This window comes from Mus caroli, chromosome 13 (assembly GCF_900094665.2).
Source record: "Mus caroli chromosome 13, CAROLI_EIJ_v1.1, whole genome shotgun sequence".
NCBI classification, from domain to species: domain Eukaryota; kingdom Metazoa; phylum Chordata; class Mammalia; order Rodentia; family Muridae; genus Mus; species Mus caroli.
The window spans coordinates 62,950,432-62,958,051 of record NC_034582.1 but is presented as its reverse complement, the minus strand read 5'-3'; the positions used below and the strand labels follow the sequence as shown (position 1 = coordinate 62,958,051).

At 41.9% G+C, this 7,620-nt stretch overlaps 1 pseudogene; it reads right to left on the bottom strand.

The window, feature by feature from the left end:
* Nucleotides 1–1,431: 1,431 nt before the first annotated feature.
* Nucleotides 1,432–2,095, bottom strand: LOC115029071 (annotated as a pseudogene).
* Between the last annotated feature and the right edge of the window lie 5,525 nt (nucleotides 2,096–7,620).

Sequence of the window (7,620 nt, the reverse complement as noted above, 5' to 3'; positions counted from 1 at the left end):
CACACACACACACACACACACACACACACACACTCTGTGTGTGTGTGTGTGTGTGTGCTTCTTTTTTTGAGTTTGTTCTGAGATTGTGTGTCTTCTTGTGTGTAGTTGCCCTTCTTGTGTTGGAGTTTTCCCTATCCTCTATAAAAATGGAATAGTAGAAAGATATTATCAAGTTTGGTTTTGTCATGAGTATCTTGGTTTCTCCATCTATGGTGATTGAAAATTTGCTGGGTATAGTTGTCTGGGCTGGCTTCTGTGGTCTTTTAGGACCTGTAAGACATCTGTCCCAGATCTTCTGGATTTTAGAGTATCTGTTGAAAAGTCATGTGTCATTCTGATAGGTCTGATAATTTACCCTAGTTCCTTAAAATTTTTAATATGCTTTGTTTGTTTTGTACATTTGATGTTTTTGATTTTTGTGTGGTGAGAAGATTTTATTTTCTGGTCCAATCTATTTGGTGTTCTATAGGCTTCCTTCATGTTTATGATCATCTCTTTCTTTAGATTAGGAAAGCTTTCTTCTATAATTTTATTGAAGATGTTTTCTGGCTCTTTGAACTGGGAATGTTCTCCCTCTTCTATTTCTATTATTATTAGGTTTGGTTTTTTCATTGTGCCCTAAATTTTCTGGATGTTTTGAGTTAGGAACTTTTTCCGTTTGTCAGTTTCTTTGACTGGTGTATCAATATCTCCTATAGTATTGTCTACACTGGAGATTTGTTCTTCCATCTCTTGGAGTTTGCTGGTGGTGCTTGTGTCTGTAGTTCCTGTTGTCTTTCTTAGGTTTTCCATCTCCAGGGTTCTCTCCATGTGTGATTTTTTTCACTTTTTAAAAAATATTTCTTTATTTTATGTATGTGAGTACATTGTACATGTACAGATGGTTGTGAGCCATCATGTGGTTGCTGGGAATTGGACTTAGGACCTCTGCTCACTCTGGCCCTACTTGCTCCAACCTGGCTTGCTCTGGCCCCACCCCCTCTTTCTCTCTATTTAACTTTTCTATTTCCATTTTTAGGTCTTGGACTGTTTTGTTCATTTCCTTCATCTATTTGATTGTATTTTCCTGTATTTCTTTAAGATATTTATTTGTTTCCTCTTTAAGGACTTCTACCTGTTTGACTGTATTTTCCTTTCTTTCCTTTTTTCTTTTTTTATGCAGGGGGTGCAGTGAACTTTATTGATGGTATTCAAGATGGTAGGACTCCCTAAGCCTTTCCTGTTATTATGGGGGTCTGAGATGGAAACAGGGATGGAGATGCTCAGTGTTAGAGACCATGTAGGACAGGGACTCCTCAGCAACTGAGAGCCTCTCTCTTGCTCTCACTGTCCTTGCTTGGGTGAATAGTTTCTTACTATTTCTTACTCCTAGGAGGCCATGTAGCCCTTGAGGTCCTCTACCCTGTTGCTGTAGCCATATTCATTGTCATTCTAGGAACTGAGTTTTACAAAGTTGTCATTTCAAGCAATGCCAGCTCCAGAATCAAAGTTGGAGGAGTGGGAGTTACTGTTGAAGTCACAGGAGACAAGTTGGTCCTCAGTGTAGCCCAGGATGCCCTTCAGTGGGGCATCAGATGCCTGCATCACCACCTTCTTTATGTCATCATACATGGCAGGTTTCTCCAGGTGGCATGTCAGATCCTCAATGGATATATTAGGAATAGTAACACAAATGGCCATACTAGCTCTGGAATGACCTTGCCCACAGCCTTGTCAGCACCAGTGTATGTGGGGATGAAGTTCTGGGCAGCCCCATAGCCATCACACCACCACTTTCCAGAGGGGCCATCCATAGTCTTCTGAATAGCAGTGATGGCATAGACCATGGTTATGAGCCCTTCCACTATGCCAAAGTTATCATGGATGATCTGGCCAAGGGGTCTAAGTAGTTGGTAGTACAGGATGGATTGCTGACAATCTTGAGTGAGTTGTCATATTTCTTGTAGTTCATAGCCATCACAAACATGGGGGCATCGGCAGAAGGGGTGAAGATCATGTCCCTTTTGATCCCACCCTTAAAGTGGGCTCTGGCCTTCTCCATGGTGGTGAAGACACCAGTAGACTCCACAACATAGTCAGCACCAGCATCACCCATTTGCTATTAGTGGGATCTCACTCCTGGAAGATGATGTTGGCCTTCCCATTGATGACAAGCTTGCCATTCTCAGCCTTGACTGTGTCAGTGAACTTGCCATGGGTCATACTGTAATATGTAGACAATTTAGTTGAGGTTGATGGCAACAGCCTCCACTTTGTAGCTGCAGAACAGAAGGCAGCCCTGGTAACCAGGTGCCCAATATGGCCAAATCCATTAACACAGACTGTCACCATCACATCTACAGAATCGAGCTGGCCCTTCATGAGAAGATGCAGCTGTCTCTGGAACAGGAAGGAGCAGAGGACCTTCTTTTATTTTTTTAAGGGAATTACTTATATCCTCTTTAAGGGCCTCCCTCTATCATCTTCATAAGATGGAATGTAAGGTCTATATCTTGCACTTCAGGTGTGTTAGGGTATCCAGGGCTTACTGAAATAGGAGAGCTAAGTCCTGATGGTGCCAAATTGCAATGCCTACTGTGAGTTATGTTCTTCTGCTTTTCTTTTGCCATCTGGTTGTTTGGTGTTAACTGGCCTGGGTGTCCAGGATTGGAGCAGACCTCACTGGAACCAGGGTGAACTGTGTGTCCCAGGTTAGAGCAGGCCTCCTATGAGGCAGGCAGTGCCCTGCCTCTGGTTACATCAGGCCTACTGTCCTACCTCTGGGACCAAAACTTTTAGGCCAGCAGAACTTTGGGGTGTGGGAACAGGAAGTAAAAACTTTGCTAGTGGGTCACTAGGCATGATAGTAAGTGGACCCGTTCCCTTTCTACCCCTTGATTCCTGGACCCATGATTCCCAGCTATGGGAGATACTATACCATCTATGGGATACTGATTCAAAGCATATACTGCTTTCTGAAGAACCCTGTTCTAGCCATCCATGCTCCTGCCACCTATTTGGTGCTATCACTGTGTCTTCAAAAGGACATTCCATCTTTCTGTCATGTCATCTTACTTCAGGATGGTGGTGTACAAGGTAAGACCAGTGGATTCCATGATCATGGGGACCTGCTGTGGCACTTTTTTGGCTGTGAAATGAGTTTCTTGGTCAGAAGACATACTGTGTAGAATACCATGACAATGGGTAAGTCACTTTATAAGGTCATGAATGGTCGTTTGGCCAGAAGGATCATGTATAGGAAAGGCAAATGCATAACCAGAATAAGTATCTACTCCAATAAGAACAAAATGTCTTCTTTTCCCATGGAAGAAGCTCTCCAATGTATTGCTGGCTGGTCACCTCAGTGAATGGTGCTACATCTGGGGCTCAGTTTTGGTCTCTGGTGTTGGCAGATATGGCATCTTGCAGCAGCTGTAGCCAGGTCAGCCTTGGTGAGTGAATTACCATGTTTTTGAACCCAAGCATAAACACATCTTGCCAAGATGGCCAGTTTGTTCATGTGCACATCAAGCAATGGCAGGGATTGCTGGGAATTGATTTACTAAACAACATTGCCTGTTAAAGCTGGTTTCTAACAACTTTGGGCTACCCCTTTTCAGTTCCATTATGTGGTGGCATGGTAGGCTTTTATCTAAATTCTTCTGTTCCTGACTGAGTATTTTTTTTTATTCTTATTTCTATGTCTTTCTAAGTTTCGTGTAAATTCTAGTCTGTGTCTGAGTATTTTGTTATTAAGTCTTTTTAAGGCTTGCTTAAATTCCTTTGTCTGGCTGGGCGTGGTGGTACATGCCTTTGATCCCAGCACTCGGGAGGCAGAGGCAGGCAGATTTCTGAGTTCGAGGCCAGCCTGGTCTACAGAGTGAGTTCCAGGACAGCCAGGGCTACACAGNAAAAAAAAAAAAAAAAAACTTCCTTTGTTTGAGTCTGTGTATTTTTGTCATTTTCATTTATAAGACTCTCCATTTTCAGCTAGAGAAAGCACCCAAAGTGCTGAAGGGGTCTGCAACCCTAGGTGGAACAAAAATATGAAATAACCTATACCCCCAGAGCTCGTGTCTCTATCTGCATATGTAGCAGAAGATGGCCTAGTCGGCCATCACTGGGAAGAGAGGCCCCTTTATATGCCCCTGTACAGGGGAATGCCAGGGCCAAGAAGTGGGAATGGGAGGGTAGGGGAATAGGGCAGAGGGAGGGTATAGGGAACTTTCGGGATATCATTTGAAATGTATATAAAGAAAATATTCAATATTAAAAAATAAAAGACTCTCCATTTTCCTCCTAAGGCTTTTATCCTATCAATACATAGTTCGTATCCTTTTTCTACATCTCTATAGGATTATTTTTGAACAGGAATAGTGCAACCGAGTGGGCCTAGTCACCCTCCCCCCCAATCCGTGGGAATCAGGGGTTCTGGCAGATGGGCATAGAGTTGGTGGGAATGGGATGACAGACACAAAGGAGTGTGGATCTGAATGTAATTTGTCTCAAAGCAAGCATCAGTTTTATAATACAGAAAGCAAAGGAGCCTGTGGTTTCAGTTTTGTTTGGGCTCAGGGCTGAGTGCTTGCCCCAGGAGCCAGAGCAGCAGGAGGAGGAGTTAATTGGCTTGGCTGGACAAGCCTTGCATGCCCTCTCACAACCAGGCCAGAAAGCTCACTAGTCTAGGCAGGGTCCTCACCACTGCCTCCACTGTCGCCAGCAATGCTGTGCTGCCACACCCTGCATATGAGAGTGTGTGTGTGGGGGGGGGGGTACTCTGAGATGCTCGGGGAATCTATGGTTTGATTTTTGGCGGTGAATTCTAGACAAGGTAAGGCTGTTGATCCAGGTGGGACCCAGGTCCTCTCTGAAAAACAATGGCTTTAACTTGAAAGATAAGAGTCAAATCAAAAGTCTCCTCTAGTGGCCATTTTACATTAAAAGCCACTCGGAAGCGCAAAAAGTCTGCCAAGGTCCCTTCTAAATTTCTACTGAAAGATTATGGGACCTTGATCTAACTTCAGTCCAGTGGTCTAAAGTCAAACTTAGGGGGGATCGTTACAGTCGGTCCTATCGTCCAATATCATGGAAAACAGGAGACAAACACACACCCACACACTGACAAATGCCCGAAAACAGCCAAAAAAACAAACAAACAAACACACACTGACAAATGCCCATCTTATAAAGGACAAACAAAACCAACTCAGAAATGCAAAAAAGTTGGGGAAGTGCATAAGTCTTCCAGCCTAGGAAGACTACCAACTCTTCCCTTCCAGCTCCAGATGGACTCCTGCAGTCCTTCCCCTCGCTCAGGGCGTCCCCTACAGCGAGCAATTCAGTTATGCTACATATTTAGATGGTCTTCAAAAGCATCAGAGATCCATAGAATATGTCATTTAATATTATTTCATTTGACTACGAAACAGGTGTGCTCCTGACAGTATTCCCACTCTACTTCCAGGAAGATATTGAGCAGCATTACCTCCAGGCTGAGCTGCTTCAATCATGACAAAGTAGCCACTGGACAAAAATTGCTCTAATCCATATGCAGACAAAAATACTGTCCAAAAAGGACAAACAGATGTGGGATAGTTGACTAATGAGCTTTGCCAAGACAGCGTAAGCTAGTCCTTCATAATTCCTGCTTCACTTAAGGACTGTTAGATGGTTCTGGGCCAGAAGTCTGAAGACAGGTGCTCCAATATTATAAGAAATTAAGGGACTGTCCAGGCAGTCAGCTGACTCCACAAAGTATAGCTTTATAAGCTATGTCTTTGTGCTTCCTACAGATTCAGGTAGTATATAATTTATTCTCAGATCTCTGATAGAATTGAAGACTAGTCATAATCTCATAATCAAATGTAAGTTGTTTAGCATTAAGGAAAATGATCTAGATTTATAAGGATGGATTTCAGATGGGAATACAAGTTAAATAAAATGTAATTCAGGCACAGAATTGTAAACTTTTTAAGTGAGAATAGATGGTAGATTACTTTATCTACATTGACAAATATCATGGAATGGATGGTAAGTGTGTATCATAGTTTATAATTTGCATTATTGTTGTGGTAGTGTTCAACTTATATCTGAGGGAGAGCCTTTCTTATTGGACAAAAAGGGGGAACTGTTGTGGGTTGCCTGAATTCAGTTTGTATTCTGGTGTTAATTCTGCTTCCTCAAGAGGAGCTACCCTTTGACAAGCAGTTGATCAAATACTCAGGTGATGTCATGCAAATCATTTGCCCATTCTTAATTGGTCAAATAAAGGCTAGAGCCTATGATTGGGCAGTGGAAGGAAAAGGTAGGACAAGAGGCCTTGAAGATCTGGGAAATGTAGGAGGAGAAAAGAAGAAGAGAGGACAGAGGAGGAAGAAGAGGAGGAGGAGGAGGAAGAGAAATGGAGCAGAACCATGTATAACAAGGAGAAACTGCAAGTAGCAAGGGTCTTATAGCCGGGGAAAAAGTTAGCATAGTGATAGAGCTGTTCAATCTAGACTTATAGTTTATAAATATAATAGCTGGATTTTGTGGTTTTACACCGGTTTATAGGGGTTAATAATTCTTGTAATATAGAGTACTAGCAAATTCTAGTCATAAGCTTCACCTACATTCATGTATGTGTTTTCATGTTTGAGTCTGAAGCAGGCAACTAGGAACAAAATTTATGGACCTCAGATGTACTTATCATATTGTGGTCTTCAAATGTTTCAGGGAATTGCTGAATATGACATTTACATGTTTAAGTTTTCTACAGTAAACTGTGACGATCCTTAACACTAACTGTTAGGTCTCCAAGAAGATAATGGGGCCCTGCAAGGCAGAATCCAGCTGGACTATGGTAACACTAACCATTGGGAAAATATTTTTGAAGATTCTGCTTCCAAGTTCTGCACAAACTATGGACATCTTTGGGTTGAATACTGTGTTCTACACCTAGGCATGATTGCTACTAAGCTGCCAAACACCTCCCAAAAATCAGCTTTGGACTATGAATTGCTCAGGACAATCAAACTGCTGGTTCTATATGAGACTTAAATACATATTTTTCAGAATTTTAAATTCAAAAATACTTAGTCTTAAGACGTCCAAATACAACCAAACTCAGCATGTTGGAAAGCTTAGCAGAAATAGCTTTATTATGTATTGTTTTACTGTGTTTGCATTAAAACCATGCCCTTTTTATTTAGACAAAAAAAAATGGAGAAATGTTGCAAGAAATCTGATCACACTGTTAAGCTCAAATTCTGTTATTTACAGGAAAATCCCATTTCTACTTGTGCTGTGGCTCAGTCCTAGCACATGCCTTTAATCCAAAAGCTATCTCCTTCAATAATGTAACCAAAAGTTAAAGAAAGTCAACCATAGGTCAAGAGGCAGAGGATGCAACAAATTGACTACTGTGGCTTCATAAAATGAGTTTGGAAAACTTTTCTCTATTTCTATTGTTGTGGAATAATTAAGTATTATTGTCTTAGCTGTTCTTTGAACATCTATTTTCATTCAGGAGAGAGTTGTTTAGTTTCCCTTTAGACTTAAGAGTTTCTTTTGAGCCAGGCATGGTGGAGCATGCCTTTCATCCCAGCACTCGGGAGGCAGAGTTCGAGGCCAGCCATGTCTACAGAGTTCCAGGACAGCCAG